The 21145-nt window shown below is 34.9% G+C and overlaps 1 protein-coding gene and 1 pseudogene across 8 annotated transcripts in view; one reads left to right on the top strand and one right to left on the bottom strand.

Moving 5' to 3' along the window:
* The window catches only part of FHOD3 (formin homology 2 domain containing 3), a 638119-nt gene that overhangs the window by 462008 nt on the left and 154966 nt on the right, over nucleotides 1-21145 (top strand). The window lies entirely within an intron of this gene.
* On the bottom strand, nucleotides 1415-2160 carry LOC111718987 (annotated as a pseudogene).

Genomic DNA, 21145 nt, shown 5'->3' with positions numbered 1-21145 from the left:
CAAAGGCTATATTTTTGTAGCTATGCCTCATAATATATGCTTTATTAACATCAGCCAAATGATGATTGTGTTAGAAGCCATAGTACTATACCCAGATATAAGAAATGTTTATTATTTTAAATGATAACCATCTTATATGCCAAACTTCTGATTCTATTTTTGCTCCATTCTCATTGTTAGTCCTTTTTTCCTCTTGAAATGATTTTATAGTAATTTTTATATATTTTAGGTTTATCTATCTTATCTACTACATACAGAAGAATGAAAACTTCCTAAAAGGCAGGAATAGTTTAATTTTTTTATCTTTATATCTCTGGTACCTAATAGTGCCTGGAACATGATAGGGATGAAATAAATGTTTGTGATATTGAATTGAAAACAACTAAATAGAAAGTTCCTTCACAAAAACATTTCCCCTGTTTTTTTAATGGCATTTTGTAAACTTTGTGATGTTGTAAGGAAAAGTTAAATTGGTTCCCACAACAGCCATATTGAGTTTTAAAATTTATTATTTAGTTATTTTAACATTATTTTCTTTTTAAATGCTAGTTCCAAATTCTCACCCTTCATCCCACTTCCTCCCTCACCCACTCAGAAAATAAGCAACATATTAATTATACATATGAAAGCCTGCAATATGTTTTCCCATATTAGTCATGTGACAAAAAGTGAGAGAACTGTACTTTAATTTGCATTCTGATTTGCATTCCAATTTCTCTGGAAGTAGAGAGCATTTTTTCAAAATGAGTCCTTTGAAATTGTCTTGGATCACTGTATTAATCAGAATAGGCAAGTCTTAAATAGTTTATCATGAAATACAATGTTGCTGTTATCATGCACAATGATCTGGTTCTTTTCATTTCACTTTGAATCAATTCATATAGGTCTGGCCATGTTTTTCTGATCTCCCACCTTCCCCATAATTTCTTATAACTCAATAGTATTCCATCCATGGTCATAACCCACAAATTGTTTAGCCATTCTCTCATTGATGGACATCGCCTCAATTTCCAATTCTTTGCTACCATTAAAAGAGCTTCTATAAACATTTTGGTGCATATAAGTCTTTTTTCCTTTTTCTTTGATCTCTTTAGGATATAGACATCATAGCAGTGGTGTTGCTTTGACATGATCAAAGGATCCATGATTTTATATTTACTTGGATACAGTTCCAACAAAATGGTTGCACTAGTTCAGTACTGCAAAATAGCTCATTTTTGTATTTATTTTCCCTCATTCCTTCTAGTGTTAGTCATTTCTAATAGGAATGAGGTGGTACCCTGGAATTGTTTTAGTTTGCATTTCTCTAATCAGTAGTGATTTAGAGCATTTTTTCACATGCCTATAGATAGTCTTTATTTCTTGGTCTGAAAACTGCCTGTTCATATCATTTAACCATTTAACAGGTAGGGAATGGCTCTTATTTGTATAAATTTGACCTAATTATATATTTGAGAAATTAGGCTGTTATCAAAGAAACTGGCTATTAAAAAGTACACAAAGTTGAGGAGAACATGAGAATGCCTTTTCATTTTTAAAAATGTTTAGAAACACATACAACTTTGATAAGTTTTCTGGGTGCTCTGAGATGCCCAAGACTACTTCATGTAAATCAGGTACAATGTATATCTAGGAACACTTCAAAAGCTACATAATCAGAAGCCAATGAAACCTAATGAGGCCAATTGACACCATTATAAAGGAGAGGGGTTTCATTTAAAGTGTTTCCCCTACTGTAAGGTATTCACATGGAGACAACATGGTATGGCTTCATTCATTATCATCTTCATCCTCCTCGTCTGCTTTTTCTACCTTTTCCTGCCTTTTTGCTCCATTGAATTTTCCTTTTGACTTATAATCTGTTATATCCTTCTTGCATTTCTTTTTCAATTTGGCTGCTTTATTAGAAGGTGTGTTAGGATCCTTCTTTTTGATACCTTTTACTGGTCTATAGTCTTTTACTTCTTTATCATATTATTGTATCATATCAAAATTTCCCATCTCATCAATAACTTCAGAGCACTTTTTAGAAAACTGCAAAATTAAGTGGAACTTCTGAATTCTTCTTCTTCTACTCTATGTGGCAACTTTCCTCAAAGTAGGCATAAGCAGACATCTTGCCCTTTGGTTTTTTGGAGTCACCCTTAGCCATTGTGAACTCTGTATCGTTCGCTAATCTGAGCAGCCTTCTGTAATCTCTTTGTGGCTGATTGTCTGAGCCCCTCCGTCTCTGGGTTTAGAGCTCCTGGAGCTGTTGCTGTAGCTGCTGTTACTTGCCACCACATGTGTGCCCTTCTGATAGGTCTCCACCCCTTGCTTTCCTGCAGATTCTCTAATCTTGGGGTGGACAAATGTCTCACTTTGATCTTTTGTTGACTGTAAATTTGATTAGAGATATTATTTTAAAATTGTTTGGAGGGGAATATCGAGAGTTCAACTGAATTGCTGCCTCTAATCTGCCATCTTGGTTCATCCCCTTATAACAGTATAATTAAAATACAAGTAAAATAACAACTGATTTGTCTGGCCTTTAATCAGCTACTATTCTTTATAAAATCTCTTTTACTCTCCCTCATTTTGATGGTCACATATTCACAACAGTGATTCTAAAATTCTTTAACACTTGTGTTTCTACTGAATCATGAAAAACCCAACCCTCTCAATTCTGCCTTTTAGACGTGCTTAGAAATGTTTTCTCCATTTCCCAGAAGACAAACCTTCATATATTTGAAAATAATTGTCATGTGTTCCTTAACTTTTCAAGCTAAACATGCCCCATTTCTTCAACTGTTCTTTTATGAGATGTTTCCCACACTCCTCTGTTTGGATACAGTTCAGTTTGTCAGTGCTTTTCAAGTGTGGCACCCAAAATGAGTATGGTACTTCAGATGTGCTGAACTTAACAGGAATGTCTGATGTGTGAACTATTCTCTGTTTAGTCAAAAAAAAAGTATTTAGAAGAAAAGAACAAAATGGGTAGTCCAGGAGAGCAATATATCTCTTTTTGAAAATAAGTACATTGCATCTTGTTACATATTTAAGGAGAAAAACCGAGAAAAATGAGTGAAGAAATTCTTCCAGCAAACTCTACTTAAAACAGTCAGGCTGTTTTATCTCTCTCCTGAACACATCCTTCAGAAAAATATAGTATGGAAGGTGAGATCTCTTTCTTTTATTCCTTGATGTCTATCACGTTCAAACATTAATCTTGAAGCAAATGAAAAGCCCAAGAGACAGAGTTTCTGGATAATTAATAATTAGGTTAGTGATAATTAATAAATTGATGGTCAGTGGTCTCTTTCAGTAAGTAAAGATAAAACCATGGAAATCACTAAATGCTTAAATACATTTGGAAAAGGAAGTACCCTTGGTAGGTGAAAATCAACCTTAACTGGTGAACAAGTAATGAGGGAGGATATTAATGAGGAGGTAAAGCTAAAAATATTCAATTTCTAGAATGTGGCTTGATCATGAGACTCAGCTGCCTCCAACAATCTGGACACAGGAATCCAGCTCTACACAGATTTTGCTAATTGGTTTTTCTCTTCATAAGCTGGGTTACCCTAAACTCCAATAAAAAGATAAAATGACATGGGCTTATTTCTTAAGGGCAAGAATTCACCTAAATTAGATTCTGTTTGCCATCTAAACAGAAGTAAGGTCTTCTAGTTGGGTGGAATGCCACCCAAGATTACAAAGTATATATTCAAAGGATTTGAGCAATCTCATCTATCAGCAGTGTCCTTCAGGGACTGACTGCTCCACAGAAGTTGGTCTCTGAATGAGGAAATAAAGGGGAAAAAACACTTTAAAATTAGTATTTTAACTAATTGGTTATTAACATAATAGAAAAATAATTAGTTCTCTTAATCTAACCTGTCAGATTATTTCAAGATGTAAGTACTCTTTTGTCTCAAGTTTTTATGGGTCATGTTTATATTAAAAAAGTAATCCAGAAGAGTAAGGAATTATAAGGCAAATTACAGTATTCTTTCAACTACTCAACTGCAATATTCCTGTTTTTCCAGAGAATCTTAAATAAATTTATTATAAAATTTATAATAAATTGTAATAAATAAAATAAATTTATTATAGTTTTCCTAATCTTGTAACATTAATATGTAAATATCACATTTAAGGTCATTCACAGAATAGGTCTATAATTAAGGTAGTCTCACTAGAGCCTATTATATCTAAATTTTCAAGCCTAAATAGATCCATTTCATCTGAAAAACAGATATTTCATAAAAGTGTAATAATCTCAATTATAACAATAATATTCTGACTTACAAAGCTGTTTTTTTTTTAACAGCAAATTCAGCTAACATTTTCTTAGGCGCCAACTCTGTGCAATGTCTTCTGCGAGGTTTTAGGGAAATGAAAAAAAAAAAAAAAGATAGCTCCTTCTTCCAAGAAGCTTCAGATCTTGGAGGGAACCATTTATACCAAGAAATATTTGTATATCCTATTCACTGTTTATATTTGGTATTATCAATTGTTAACTAATAATTATTTGTGTATTGTATTAACAAGAACAAGATAGGTACTTTTTTTAAGGTATGTTCGTTTCAAAGCAAGTGAAGTTTTTTCTGATTGGCAGAGTAGGGAATGCTTCTGAATAGAAAAGGACATTTAAATTTGAACTTTGATCATGAATAAGATTTGAACAGGCAGACAGTTTAGGATGATATTACAGGACTAAGAATGGCAACAAGGCAAGTTAACACTATACCACTAGGTAGGAGACAGTATTATAAAGTTTGAACCCAAATATTCCTTGACAGAATTTTTTTTTGTTTTCTTTTTATCTTTCATGAAAATTTCTTTCCAATTGCCATGTAGAAAGAAAATCATATTCTATAACTATGGAGGAGGTAATTTTTTTAAAAGAAAGAAAATGAAGATAGTATGATTTGAACCTTGCTTAGTATTTCCATTTTTAAATGTAGGTATGTATTGAGTCCACCTCTTTAATGTCTGATTTCAATAACATTAATAAGTCTTCAAGTTATTTATGTAAAAATCACTCACATTTTAACATAATTTCAGTGTCATATATGTATACCAACCTCTTACATGTGAGTCCCCCAGAAAAACAATTCCAGTTCAATGTCTTCATCTGTTCAAAAAAGAAAAAAAAACAATTTATAGCTCATGAACTTCCATTTGATATGTTCACTGAGATTTGAACCTAAATACTTTAACTCCAAATCTATTTTTCTTTCTTCTATCCTTGTGTGCGTTCTATAATGAAAATCTTTAATCTACAAATATTTAGAGTTAGAGAGAGTCAGTTAGGCACAGTAGAGTGGATAATGGAAGTCAGAGAACTAGATTCAAATCCAAGTTCAGTCCTATGTGAACTTCACCAAGACCCTTATGCCTAAATTTCCTCTTCTGTAAAAGGAGGAAATTAGACTAGTTACCAAGATCATGTCCAGCTGTCAGTTTCAATCCTATAATCCCATATATATCTTTTGTTTTTCGATGTGGAAAGCATCTTACTCTTGGACACACAAGTCTTCTGCAGTAGAATCAGGACTAGAACCTCTGTTTCTGGCTGGCAAATTTAGCTGCAGCTGTCTAAAATCCTCCCTCTAGAGCTGATTCTCAATGCCGCAGCTGTTTCTAACACCTGTTGCTTAGAACTGGAGCCTTGTTTCTTATGGTCACCATCATTACACTCCTCCACTCCCTGAAAAGAAGTTTAGGCTTCTTCTATACTTACTGCAGATACCCTGATTCCATATTTATAACTTAGATTAAAACTAAATTATAGGGAGAAAATTAAAATAAGAATCACAGAAAAGCAAATGTCAAGATTCCCATAAAGCTCACTTTGATTCACTGTCTTTAATTAGTGCATTGATTTGCCTTTTGTTCATGTATACATCTGTGGTTTAAACTACTGATCGTTGTCTTTTTAATTGATGTCTATGCTGTTGTAGTTCGGTTTCATTACTTAGAATTAATTCCCCCATCAGCTCAACAGATGAAATAATGAACCGATCAACTGGCATTTTCACTCATCTGAATTTAAACCACAAAAAGACAAACTCTGCTGTTTGGAGTTTGGGTAGTTGTTGTCCAGCTTCTTAGATCTGTAGTCTTGTCCCTGAATACCAGACTATTTGGTCTGCTTTCTCCCTGCTTCCAGCAAGATATGATACTAGTCAGCTTCTTGTTTGGATCCCTATTTTTTCTTGCCACCAACCATATCCTAATGAGACAGCTACCTGCTCTCAGACTTAAATTTGAATCCTAATTTTGCAATTTACTACCTTTGTGATGCTGGGCAAATTATTTCTGCTTTCTGGGAATCAGTTTATGTATGTATGTATTTATTGCATATACAAACCTGCATATATGCACACATATGTTTTGTTTCTACATGTGTGTATATTCATATGTGTATTTATGCGTATGTAAAATATATATGTGTGTATACATGCACATAAAAAAGGAATGGGACAATCTCCAAGTTCTCTCTCATTTGTAAGAGTTTGGATTCTGCCTGCTTATCTAAACCTTCACTGCTTGCCTATCACTATCCCTTACCCCGATGCTTGACTCATCTGCCAGATACCCATCTGGTATCCATCACAAACCTCCATCTTTTACTTCCTACCTAAATCTCTTGATAAGCCAGCTGTCTCAGTTTCATCCCCCATCCCAACATTACTCTCCTCAAATTACTTTCCCCCTTGCAGTTTCTCTTGCTAGTCTATGGCCCTAGACATCAACAGTTTGATTCACCCTATTGCTGCCCAAGTCCCAGCATCAACAAAGACCTTGTGAGAAGAAGGAATGATGTGAATAAACCTAAGATAGGAATGTCTTCAGCATATCCAGGAGACAGTGTGTACAGCAGTTTTGTTAAATGAGAAGGCTAATGTAAGGAAGTAGCTGAGATAAAGCTGGAAAGATAGATTAGGGCCAGATGGTAGCAGTCTTGGAATTCTAGGCTAAAAAATAAGTTCTATCCTGGACTAGTGGAGCCAATAATGGGTTTTAATCAGATTGGTCTCATCGGCAAATTGATGACAATACCAAGATTAATCTGGTAGCACTGAGCAGATGGAGGGGGGAGAGATGATCTGGGGGTCTACAAGGCCATAGAATTAGATGCGGAAAAACAAATTAAGAGAGCAACATAATAATCCATGTGTGAGGCAGCAAGGACTTAGGTCTGGGGAGCAGGCTAGAAATAGAAAGGAAGATGTTTTCTTGTTTTAAGGGATATTGATTACTGTAAACAAGCTAACAGTAATTCAGGCATCCCTCAAACTAGCAATGAGTTATGCTCTAAAAGTTCATTTGTAAGTCATATCTTTGGAATTTGAAACATAGCTTCCCATAGTATAAATGTAATAAATAGAGATTATGTTCCTGGGCCAACCTACAAACACTTATTGACAAATGATATGTTGTAAAAGTAATACTAGTAGGATCATCAATCTATACTTAAAAGCCACTTCAGAATCTGTTTAGTCTGTCTCTCCCATTTTATAGATGAGGAAACTGAAGAAGGAGGAACTTTAGTGACTTACCTAAGTTCACAAAGGCATTAAGTAGTGGAGCCATAATTTGAATCTAGGCTCTCTACCCCTTTCATTCTTTTTTTCAGCATAGTATTATCACAATATGGGCAACTAAGTGGTGCAGAGGATGAGAGTTTGGAATCAAGAAGACTCATCTTCCTGAATTTGAATCTGTATATAGAAACTCACTTAACCCTGTTTGCCTCAGTTTCCTTATCTGTAAAATGATCTGGAGAAGGAATGGCAAATCACTCCAGTAGTTGTGCCAAGAAAATCCCAAATGGGGTTACAAAGAATTGGACATGACTGAAATGACTCAATAACAACAATTATCACAATACAGGGGTCCTCAAACTACAGCCTGCGAGTCAGATGCGGCAGCTGAGGACGATTATCCCCCCCACCCAGGGTTATGAAGTTTCTTTATTTAAAGGCCCACAAAACAAAGTTTTTGTTTTTACTGTAATTCGGCCCTGCAACAGTCTGAGGGACAGTGAACTGGCCCCCTATTTAAAAAGTTTGAGGACCCCTGCAATAGAATATACAATTTGCTTTCTAGTATGGAAAGATATATAGATATAGATATGTGTATACATATGTGTATACACACACACACATGCCCAACAGCATTACCACAGATCCTGGCATATTGTAGTGTGCTCTGACCTTCCATCATAAGATTATGATCATCAGAAGCTTCCCTCTTCAGGGATACCTGGGAGGACCAGCCTAGACAGGTATGAATGGAAATAGTGATAAAGGACATTGAATAGTTAGGAAATGGTTTCAAACCTGCAACTTAAAATCTAGAACTGAAGTAGACAGGTACAGTCTGCTGACTAGCTAGGTCAAAATACAAGGGAAGCTGAAGACTAGTGGAATAATGGGAAGGGAAGAGTACAGAAAACAAGAGTTAAGCTTCTAGAACAGACCATTCAATATTATAGTGTTTGAAGTGTCTGATTTGTGGTACACATGTAAAAAAATCTGGGAATTAGCATTTTGTAGGCTGATTGACCAGCTACTTTTTGTAGGTTAGACATGCATGCTGCAGCACCATTACCCATCCAAGGGAGCCCTCTGATGTGAGACTTATTAAATTTCTACTTTAGAACGACAGAGCATGCAGCTGAAAAGCCAATTTACAGTTCTCATCCTCCATCCCATAGTACTCTAAAATTAATTTTTAAATTTAAACATTGTGAATTTCTTCTCCTTTTGCCTTATTGGAACAAAATAAAATTAACATTTTATGTTATTATTATTTATTATTATTTTTACTAATTAGTATTTTATTTTATTAATTATATTTATTATCTATTTTATTGTTTATTATTCATTAGTATTATGTATATATTTGTGTATATATGTTTTTATATATTTGTATACATATATTTTCACATACATAGTTTATATGTTTATATTTGCATATATGTATATATACACATGTGTATATATAAATATGTGTATATTGTATAATTAATAATTAATATTATGTTGTTAAATAATACATATTATATGTATAAAATAAATATCTCATAACAAATATACATTGTCAAGCAAAACACATTCTTACATTGGCCATGTCCAAAAAAAGTGTATCTTATCTAAATCTGCATTATTAATCCCTCATATCTCTTTTAGGAAGTGGGTAAGTCATAGCACTCCCAATCAGCCAGAGAATAAAAGTTCATCTAACTTTTTCTTAGAATGAAGGATGGCATAGACTTTGAACTCCACCTATCCTCCAATGAACATTGGTGGGAACCTGGAGGCCAAATTGCTAAAACTAGGGAATGATTCCAGTTTATGCAGAAATGCTCATTCAGAAACAGGATAGATTGAGAGAAACAAGAAGCTGTCACTAGGACACTAGAAGACTCTCCATATGGGGATTGAGAAAAGCCCAAAGACCTGGCCAAATAGTTTCTTTAGATAGCTAGATAGAGAATGAAGGTAGAATTTAGGTAAGCAGACAACTTAATAAAGTCACTGGACCCTATTTCAGAAAAAAATATTTATAAATGCACAAAATAAACATACAGAATTACATAGAAAGCCAATTAAATTAATATGTAGTTACACTGCCTTAGCAGCAGCAACTTGGACAGTTACATACCAACCAATGTCATTTGCCACTGGGAAAACAAAGTCCAGGTGGTGACAGATGAACAGAACCTGCAGGGAACACATAATAAGAAAAAAATGTTTCTCAATAGAAGAGTGAATAAATTTAGCAGAGAGCAACTGTCCCATCATTCTGCTGACATGAGATATAGCTAAAGACTCCTATTTGAGGAATAACTAGTATACTCTGCCCCTTGGTTTGTTGGATGCTTAGTGATGGACATGTGGATTTTTAATTCAGAAGACAATGAACATAGTGGACCATAGTTTCAAATATATGAAAGGGGTAATCCCAAGACATTTTAATGGCACAAAAAGATCTGACACAAGAAAAAAGTGATTAAAGATATCAGATTAAAGATAGCATCCTGGACCAGGATGATAGAATTACAATAAGGTCCTTTGGGATGGAAGACCATGGTTTCTGTAGTCTAAAAAGGAGGAGATCTGTCAGTTTCCTAGGTGTGTCTATGGTCTAGATACATTCTTCACAGGTGGGGCAGATACTAGAAAATGCATTAGCAGACCACCAACCCACAAATGTCCTAAATGACCAACTGTAGAATGTTGAAAGGTACATTGATCTTAGTTGCTTTCCCATCTAAGTAGCACAATTGGAGTACAACTCCCTACTTTTCTGATCTAAGTGGGTAACTAAGGGATGCCTCTTGTGTGAAATCTCATGTAAGATTGTTTCATCATTAGGGATATATTTTGTGTCCAGGCAACTTAATTATCTAAGTGGATCTGGGTTCCACTGCATCATTACTGGATAATTTCTTAATGAAGTCAAGGTAAGGCTGATATATATTAGTGGATCATCTTAATGTACTTAAGGTGAGACTAAATGACCATGAAATTTTCGGCATGGTGGAGAGTGAATAGAGATTGCCTTTCCCCAAAGACTGGGTTGGTTCTGGCCTCCAGGGAAGCATTCAGTATTGAAGTCAAATTGACAAAAGGGCCAACTACATCTGGCACTAATTTAATTTATGGGCTAAAGGCAGAAGCTCTGTTTGGGTGGTCATTGTGTGTGATGATTAGATGCTGTGGCTCCTCCAGGTAGCAATTTCATGCTTCAAAAGCCACCTTGACTGCCAATAGTTCCTTTTTCCAAAAAGCAAAATTGTCCTCTGCCCCAGATATGTTGCTGTAGTAGTTAGGCCAAGAGGCATAATGGGTCAGTTTTGAGGTCCTTCTGTAAGTACCTATTTGTATTTCAAAAGAGTTGTTATTGTTGTTCATTCATTTTATGTCTAACTCTTCATGATCCCATTTGGGGTTTTCTTGGCAAAGCTACTAGAATGCTTTGTCATTTCCTTCTCCAGCTCATTTTACAGTTGAATAAACTGAAGCAAACAGGGAGAAGTGACTTGCTCAGGATGATACAGCTAGAATGTGTGAGAGGCTAAATTGAAGCCCAGGAACTGTGTCCACTCTGCCATGTAGCTGCTCCCCAAAAGATAGTTTTCTTCACTAATGGGTCAGAATATGCCAGGAAGAGAATAATGAAGAAACTCATATTTAGTTCCAGGAACTAGTTCTTGGGGATCTTGAGTATGTCTGTGAGAAAGGAAGCTCATTATAAATCTGAAAATCCAGAAATCCTCCTGGGATTATACCACATCCACTTTCTAGAGATCTATTTTGACTTTCTGTTGACCTATCTACAGTGCTAAAAAGTTCCCTTCCATTCAAACTGAAAAGTTTCTTATTTTATATTGAGGTTGTGGTGCTCACAAAGATGGAGCAGGATGTATGGACTCATTAGATTATGGTGCTTAAGGTCTAGGAGATTTAGATAAAGACAGCTGGGTGGGAAAGAGTGTTGGGACCCAAGGTTAGAGAGACCCTTTCAAATCCATCCTCAGACACTTTTTAGCTGTGTGACTCTAGATTTACCTCTTTATGACTCCATTTCCTAATACATAAAATGGGATTAAGAACAGCACCTACTTTCCAGGATTATTGTGATGATAAAAATGAAATAATATTTATAAAGCACTTTGAAAACTCCAATGTATAAATGCTAGTAATTATTTTGTTCAATTAGATTGCCATATCTTGATCCAGAAGACTCTAAAACAAAACTGGTAAATGTTACAACGTGACTGTGGTGGTTAAGAGTTTAATGGGCACAACCATATCTTAATACTACCTGAACTAGGTTTGAAAACGTGTTTTTATTTATTTTTATAATAGCTTTTTATTTTTCCAAATCCTTGCAAAGATAGTTTTCAACATTCACTTTTGCAAAATCTTGTGTTTCAATTTTTTCTTCTCTCTCGCCTCCCTTACAGAGCAAGCAATCCAATATAGGTTAAACATGTGCAATTCTTTTAAATATATTTTTATATTCATCAGGCTGCTCAAGAAAAATCAGATCAAAAACTGAAAAAACGCAAAAAAAGAAAAAAAAACAAATAAATAAACAACAACAACAAAAGGTGAAGATACTATGCTTTGATCCACATTCAGTTTTCATGGTTCTCTCTCTACATGTAGATGGATCTTTTCATCACAAGTCTATTGGAATTGCTTTGAATCACCTCATTGTTGAAAAGAGCCAAGTCCATCACAGTTGATCATCACATAATCTTACTGTTACTGTGTACAGTGTTTTCTTGATTCTGTTCACTTCACTTAGTATCAGTTTATATAAGTTTTTCCAGGCTTCCCTGAAATTTTTCTGAAATCAGCCTACTCATCATTTCTTATAGAACAATAATATTCCATTACCTTTATATCATAATCAGAAATTCCCCAATTGATGGGCATCCATTCAATTTCCAGTTCATTGCCACTACAAAAAGAACTGCTACAAACATTTTTGCACTTATTGTTCCTTTTCCCTTTTTTTATTATCTCTTTAAGATAACAGACCCAGTAAGCAGTGAGACTGCTGGATCAAATGGTATGCATAGTTTTGTAGCCCTTTGGGCATGATAGTTCAAGGAAAAATTAATGGAGTTTCATGAGAATGTTACATGGAAGGGGAACAATAGCAATAAAGCTTGAAAGGCAGTTATCTGAAATCTAGAAGAGGACAAACAACCAGAAACAGCTTTTGGCACATAAGTAAATGAAAGAAGTTGACTTTCTTTTGATCTGAAAACAGCTTTTAAAAAAATATAAGGAAGGAAAATATCCCTGTATATCTTGGGAGTTTTGATATTTAGCTTAAATATTATATTTCCTTGTATTAAGGTTGTGTTTTTACAAAGAGACAATATTGTTGGAAAAATAAGATATGAAATACTCATGGTTTCATCTGAATGAGCTTGAGTATGGAGCCACCCATCTACAAAAGATCTTTGAAACCTAAAATTGATAATGTTGCACATTACTGCCCTAATGGCAAGAGCAGTTCTGAAAACGTGAATAAATCCCTTTGGGAACTGAATCTGCAAGGCTAAATTTGGAAAGTGACAACTTTGTCAGTAGTATATTAGCTTTTTTTTTTTTTAAAGGTATTTTACTTAAAGTTAAATATATCCTCTAGGTTTTATATTCAGACAATTATGAACCAGGGAATATTGTGCAAAAAGCATTTTGCTTGTTCCAAAGCATGACACCTGAGAGCATCAGTACTTCATTGCCCTTCTCTCATTACTGTATTTGAATGCAATATAACATTCATAATAATATTTGACATGTTTTTCACATTTCCACTTGAATGTCTTGCCATTACTTCAGATTCATGTCCAAGAGTAAACTCATCTTCTTTCCTTCTTAGCCAGCTCCCCCTTCCCAAATTCCCCATTTTTTTCCCATGGCACCACTAAAGAGAAACAAGCATTCCACACAAGGTCCTTTCCAAGCATCTTTGTGGAATAAGGCTTTTCGAAGGCACAGGAAGTCATGCACCCAGAGAGAAGAGATGAGAAATTCTTCTCTTTCAAATTATGTTTGTGACCATGACCTTAGCAAGTTCAAAGACAATTGCCAGTTAGACTCTTATGTTTCTGTAACAATTGAACAACAACCAAGAATATTTCCAGAAAGATTTCCAATATTGTCATCTCTTCTTACTGGATATCTAATTATATGTTTTCAGGGGATATGGAAAAAACTTTATGTTAGTGTTTAAGTTGTTTCATTCTTTTTAACAGTTGAAGCATACAGAATCACAGAATTTCAGAGCTGCCAAGAATCACAGGATCATAGATTTAAGTCTGGAAGGGAATTCAGGTCATATAGTCCAACCCAGAAATGAACTAAAATCCATTCTACAGTTTTCCCAACAAGACACTCAACCTCCTTTTGAAAAACCTCCATTAGGAGGAAGCCCTTTACTCATTCTGATTTTGATAATTTTAATTAAGAAGTTTTTCCTAAGGGTAAGTCCAAATCTACCCCTTTGTAGATTCTAACCACTACCTTATTTGATCAGGCAGAACAAATCTAATTCCTTCATACATTTATAGATCATACTTCTCCTAAGTCTGCTCTGGTTCAAGCTAAAGAGCCTCAGTTCTTTCAAACAAATGTCATTTGATGTGGTCTCTAGCCAATTCACAATTCTTATCATCTTATCATGGATACAACAGACTTATCAGATTTATACTTCGTTGTAAAATTCAGGGCTTCTTTTATGATTCAGAAAATGACTTGCTGTACAGGTCTATATGTGAGGATCAGTTGATATTAGTGATGTGAAAACAATTTGAAATTATAATTTCCATATGAATATAAGGTATTACCAAATTCTAATGTGCTTTAGCTGCTCAATGGATTGTTTTGGGCATAAGAATGAGATTTAGTCACAGAACATGAGGTTATTTTCCAGAACAGTTATATTCTACCTATGTGACCTTAAGTCATTTCACTTTAGTCCTCAGTTTTTGTTCTATAAAAAAAGAATTTTGAACTAGCTGCTCTCCAAAGACCCTTTTAACTTCAAAATCGATGATCTTTTATAGCAAGAAGGTTCAGCTATGTTTACCCAATACTTGTCAGAAGCTACTAATTTATAGTTCAAGGCTATATGCATGGAGACAGAATGAAAGACAGAGAGGATGTTGTAGATGGGAAAATGAAAAATAACTCATTTACTGTGGAATTTACATTACTGGTCCAATGAGTTTTGATTTTAGAGTATAAACCTGTTAGACAACAATTATAATACATTATATCATTCTTCAATTTCATCCTTATTTTCATGAATTTTACAATCCAGAATTAGGACCCCAAGAGGCCATTTAATTTTGAGAATAGTAATTACTCGTATTGTGTGACACTTTAATATCTCTAAAATGCTTCTCTGAAACTATTTTAACTAGGTAGAATACAAGTTTTGTCAGTTAATCAATCAACAAATATTTTTAAATTTTATTTTAATTTTTAATAATGCCTTGAATACCCTTACAAAGGCTAAATATGTGCAATTCTTCCAGATATATTTCCACATTTATCATGTTGCAGAAGAAAATCAGATTAAAAAGGAAAAAAATGAAAAAGAAAAAAAAAGTAAACAACAACAAAAAGTGATCCATATTCAGTCCCCATAGTCCTCTTTTTAGATACAGATGACTCTCTCTATCTCAAGTCTATTGGGATTGGCCTGAATCACCTCAATGTTGAAAAGAGACAGATCCTTCACAGCTGATCATCACGTAAGCTCAACAGGCATTTTTTAAGTACTAAGTTCCAGGCATTGTGCTAAGAGGTGAAGATAGAAATACAAGGAAAAGAATAATTCTTGCCTTCAAAAAACTTGTATTCTAATGGTGGGAAGGGCAAGAGTACTCACACAATTTTGTGGTGAAATGAGGAAAATGAAGGGTGACTTTCCTGGAATTTTTCTCAGAATGGAGATTCTTGGAAGAATACACCAGTGGGAGAAGAGAACTATGTAAGGGAAGTAACTGAGTGATGGTGAAAAAGTCCAGGGAATGAAAGTTGACTGTCTTAGACCCTTCCTAAAAATGGAGATTATGGAGAAACTTTGCAGCTGAGCAAACAGGCTTAAAATGTTAAATTATTTCTCCAAAGTCATATAATTAATAAGTGGAAGAACCAAGATTCAGTTCAGCATTTTTTCTATGACACTTCATTACTATCCCAGACACCTCACTCTTCTCCAGAAGATTTTGTATTTTTTAAGTTGCCTCAGTTCTACTGATTTTTTCCGTTAAATGTGGTTAATTTCTCTTGAATGTGGAAGTAAAATTATTTGTTTCCAGTGTTTGGGTTATTACTTTGAAATAGGCCTGGGGCACTTATGTTAAGATTGTTTGTTTCTTAAGTCTGAACCCTGACTAACACTCTAAATACACAAATTGTTAAGTCATCTTGGAATTGAAATTGACTTGGAACCTTAGGGACACTTTTCTAAATGAAAAATTAGCCCTGAAAGACTTGGACAAGCCACAGGCTCTTGTGGGTATTATGACAAGTAGAAAAGAGGTCCAGAGTGTAGGACTACTTTTGGAAACAGAGAATATACCTGAAGGGTTCTGGCCAACCCAAAGTGCACATTTGCTCAGCAAGCAAACAGATGATAAATAAATGTCATGGAGTATTTAAAATACCAACCTTCAGAATCCCAGAGTTCTTGAGCCCCGATGAGCTGATTAAAAAAGAAATCTAAAGGTTTCTTAGAAAACTTTATAAGAGTGAAAGCAAAATCAGCTGAATCAGTTCTTTTATCTTAAGAAACTAATGATGAAGTAGAAGGAGGGATGGCACAATGGGGAGAATCTGCTGGTTTACTTAAGTGCTCTACTTAAATTAGAGTCTGTGATCAAATACAGTCTTGGTGATTGATATACACCAGAGTAAATAGGGTTTCTGCCATTGGGAATTGCAATGCTTTTCTCTCCCCTTAAAATCGTTGATTATGCCAGTTTTTTCTACATCTAGGTTGAATGTTCTGTATTGCCACTCTATATAGTTCTGGCCAGTCACTTGCAATGTGTCAGTCAAGTAGTATAGTCAGATAATCTAACAGCTAGATTTGAATTGAGAAGACTTGATTTCAAATCCAGTCTCAGATACTAGTTGTATCAATGAAAGTGGTCAATGACTTCTGCCTTCCTCAGTTCCTCATCTAACAGTGGAGATAATAAATAGCATCCCAGAGTTGTCAATACAACAAAAGTCATAACATTTATAAAAATGCTTTTCAAACTCTTAAAACACCACAGAAGTGATAACTAGTATTTTTAGATAGATGGGTGGCACAATGGAGTCAAGAAGTCCTGAGTTCCAATCCAGCCTCAGATACTTACTAGCTATAAGACCACGGGCAAATCACTTAACCCTGTTTGCTTCAATTTCCCCCAACTATAAACAAACAAATAATTCCAGCATGTTTGCCAAGAAAACTCCAAAGATACAGACATGGTTGAAACAACTGAACAACAACAAAAGCATTATTATTTTTGTAGTTCTATAACATTTAAACCTGTACAGAAGTCACCACCACACAGAAGTCCTCCTACAGTGAAGGAGCAGAATTTAGATGGAGAAGATGCTCACCCTCTCAGACTATCTTTGCTAGTTACCTGTGAAAATCATATATGCCCCTTCCTCAGGATGCTTACATTCTGGGTTTCTCTTGCTCCTTTCCCCAGCCACATGTTTGTTGTGACACAGTTATAGCTCAGTTTCCTGTGTCCCTGGCTCTCATTTTTCATTTATTTTTAGGCAACTTAGAAGATACTTTGATTTCAGTGTTCTTGACCAGTAGTATCACCATAGAAATCCTGCAGGCTGCATATTGACTTAGCTTTAAAAATAATAATAATATTTATTTTTATTAATTTTGTTAGGTATTTCTCTACATTTTAATCTGATTCAGGCAGCATTTGTTTTAAGAGTTGTTTGTTTGACATCTTTGGTCTAGATTATCTCCCCTTGCCCCCCAACAAATGATGTTTAGTCTCTCTTTTTAATGATCCATCTTTGTCTGACACTCTATATAAGTGTGATCCCTGAATGGCTTGGTGTACAAAGTTTATATCACGCCCAAGCCACTAGTCCAGCCAGTGAGTTTGGAATAGTAATGAGTGGAAGTATATAAAGTGCCGTCTATGCCGGTCCCCATTGGGATTTGCCCCTGTCCATCTCCACCATGGCTTCCATTACTATGTCACAAATATTGCTCTTCAGATTTTTTTTCCTTTTGCCCTCCAAGGCCTAAGAAGAGTAGAAGGAAGAAGAGTAGAAGGAAAAGAGTAGATTCTCTGTATATTTTTCCCTTCTTTTTCCAGGGCAGAGGGAAGAGAGCCCTGGATATAAGCCTATGGAATATTAAGTAATACATAGTAACAGTAAGCTGGCCACATGATACCAGAAAGTTTAACAATATTTGAATGTATCCAAATGGTTGTTTTTAACTACTCCTCAGGAGATTTAACATATGAAAACAATCCAGATGATTATAAAAACCAGTTAAGGATATTAAAAATGACTTGGAAGTCCTATATCATATTTGCAAAGTAAATCTAAAAATCAGTCAACCTTTATTAAGAAAGATACAGATTGGAAAAAAGACAGTTAGATTTGGCACTGAATATATCAGTAACTTTGGAGAGCCTGGTTTTAGTTGAATGATGAGATCAGAAGTCAGACTACAAAAAATTAAGAAGAAAATGACAGAAAAGGAAGTGGAGGCATGCATTATAGATGACTTTCTCAAGATTTTAGCTGCAAAGGTAGTAGAAAGCTAAGACAATAGAATAATATTGCCAGTTAATAATATATTGATTAAATAATATTATAGCTTAGGGATTTGAGCAATGTAGGACCAAGATGATTTTGTAAGTTCTTCAAAGGATGTATTTGAGACAAGGAAATCAGTAGGGAAACACTTGAATAAATTCAGATATGAATTGATATGAGTTTGGGCAGTAGCTGTGAAAAGAAATGAAGAGCTGCCATCTAGGGGAGGAGGTGGGGGGGGTAAGAGGTGAAAAATTGGAACAAGAGGTTTGGCAATTGTTAATGCTGTAAAGTTACACATGCATATATCCTGTAAATAAAAGGCTATTAAAAATAAATAAATAAATAAAATTAAAAAAAAAAAAAAAGAAAAGAAATGAAGAGGAAGTGCGCATAAGTAACATGGCAGAGAAAAATGAGTTGCTGAATATTGGGAGCAAAGAAGGAAGGAATAAAAAATCTAGATTTAAGTCACGAGCCTGTGGAAATGGGAGTCTGTACCTGTCTTTGTAGCTGATGAAGAAGTCATGAAAGGCTGTCTAATTTAAGGAGAAATGATTAGACTGCAACACTTCTGGGATCTATCATATTTTTCCCCTTAAGCATGAGGTGTAGGGGAAAGAAAAGGGAGGATAGTCTTAACCTGTGATTTAGTTGATATGGGGCTGTCCTGTGAGGAAATTCTTTACTCAGATGCAGAGCTTAAGGAGGTCTGCACCTTATAGTTTTAGTTGTCTGGAAGAACTGAGAGGAATATTAATAATGATAATAGATAATGTTTACAGGGTGCCCACTATTGCCAGGCACTGTGCTAAGTGCTTTCACAACAATCTTGGGAGGTAGATGCTATTATTATCCCCATTTTAAAGATGAGGAAATGAGACACATAGAAGTTAAGTTACCACCCAGATTGGTAAGCATTTCAGGCTGGATTTGAAATCAGGTCTTCCTGACTCAGACCCAGAGCTCTCTCCATTACACTACCAAACTATCTTCTAGTGAATTTAATAATAAAAGACTAGCTATTTATAGAAAGTTGTGATCTCATAGGTATGACTTCATAGTTTGAGCCTTTCCACCTCACTCCCACCCTCCCAGATCCCACACTGCCATGAACAATTATTTCCATAAGAGAGGAACGTACCCAGTCTGCTGGTAGCCCCCCAATCGTCACTGTCCTATCTGATTCTTTTTTCCTGGCTTACATAATTTTCAGATCATACATTCAAACATCATTGCTAGCATGCTACAACCTGTTTACTTTGACTGTAACTCCTTTCCAATGCTGTTTGGGTTAATTATTATTTTGATTCTTTAAAGTTCATAGAGTTTCATAGTATTAGAGATGGACCTTTATGACATCAAGCAGCTTGGGATAATTAAAAGCACAGTGCACTTTCCTAAATGAAATCCAGCTTATTCCTCCTATTTCTCATTTCTGGGCCCAGTTCACTGCCCATTTGCAACAGGTCTCCATGATATATATTGATGGCTGGATTCAGTGGACAGCTAATCCAGTTTCATGTCATAATCTGGGCACTAGTATTAGTAATAATTACCAGCTCAGTCATCTTGTCATCTTCATGTAGCTTATTCATGCCTTTGCAATGCTATCCCGTCTGCCTGGAACAACCTATCCACTCTTCTCTGCCAATCTCTATGCCTCATCTCTTTAAAAATCCAAATCACAACTTACCTACTTAAGAAATCACTTGACACCTGACTCTTCTTGGATAGTTCACTCTTGCAGGAGACACCCATATTTTCTGGATGGTAAAATAGATATTGACTTGACCTTTATAATCTTTAAATTGTTGTAAATCCACATCGTTCACTTTTCATTTTTTTCCTCTGTATTTTCTATTCCAAATAAATGTAAGGAAATAATGAGTAGACTATTTGGCTCAATTTTCCTTTTGATGGATGTATTGTTAATATGAGAAAAAGAGATGTGGGTGATAAATTCCATCTGCCTCCCATGTGGTTTGTAACTGACTCATAAAGTGGAAATCTCATTAGGCAGATGCAAAATATTTCTTCATTGGAATCTGTTCCTTTCCATCCATCCTGTGAATTCAATTCAACAAACATTTATTTAGGGCCTACTGTGTGCTAGGATCTTAATAATTTTCCCTTCTCCTGAATAACTAATAAATCAGTTTTATATTCTTTGAAAGTTTATTTTTTTTTGGACATTCTAAGTAACCCATTTATTCTACACCCTATATTTCTTTTTTTTTTTTTATTTAATAGCCTTTTATTTACAGGATATATACATGGGTAACTTTACAGCATTAACAATTGCCAAACCTCTTGTTCCAATTTTTCACCTCTTACCCCCCCACCCCCTCCCCTAAATGTCAGGATGACCAGTAGATGTTAAATATATTAAAATATAACTTAGATACACAATAAGTATACATGACCAAAACATTATTTTGCTGTACAAAAAGAATCAGACTCTGAATTATTGTACAATTAGCTTGTGAAGGAAATCAAAAATGCAGGTGCATAAATATAGGGATTGGGAATTCAATGTAATGGTTTTTAGTCATCTCCCAGAGTTCTTTTTCTGGGTATAGCTAGTTCAGTTCATTACTGCTCCATTAGAAATGATTTGTACACCCTATATTTCTTATTGCTAATTTTGTGATCCTATTGGACCTCCTCTCATATGATCTTTGATCCTTAGTTGTTAACAGTTTTTCAAAAATATGTTCCTTGGCAAAATGATTAGCAGGAATACAAAATCACATGATAGTTCTGAAGATTTTCCTGTCCTTCCCCCAAAATTTTTTAAAAGTTGCCAT

Source organism: Sarcophilus harrisii, chromosome 1 (assembly GCF_902635505.1).
Source record: "Sarcophilus harrisii chromosome 1, mSarHar1.11, whole genome shotgun sequence".
In the NCBI taxonomy this organism is placed as follows: domain Eukaryota; kingdom Metazoa; phylum Chordata; class Mammalia; order Dasyuromorphia; family Dasyuridae; genus Sarcophilus; species Sarcophilus harrisii.
The sequence above is the reverse complement of the archived record's forward strand: the minus strand, read 5'-3'. Positions and strand labels throughout refer to the sequence as shown.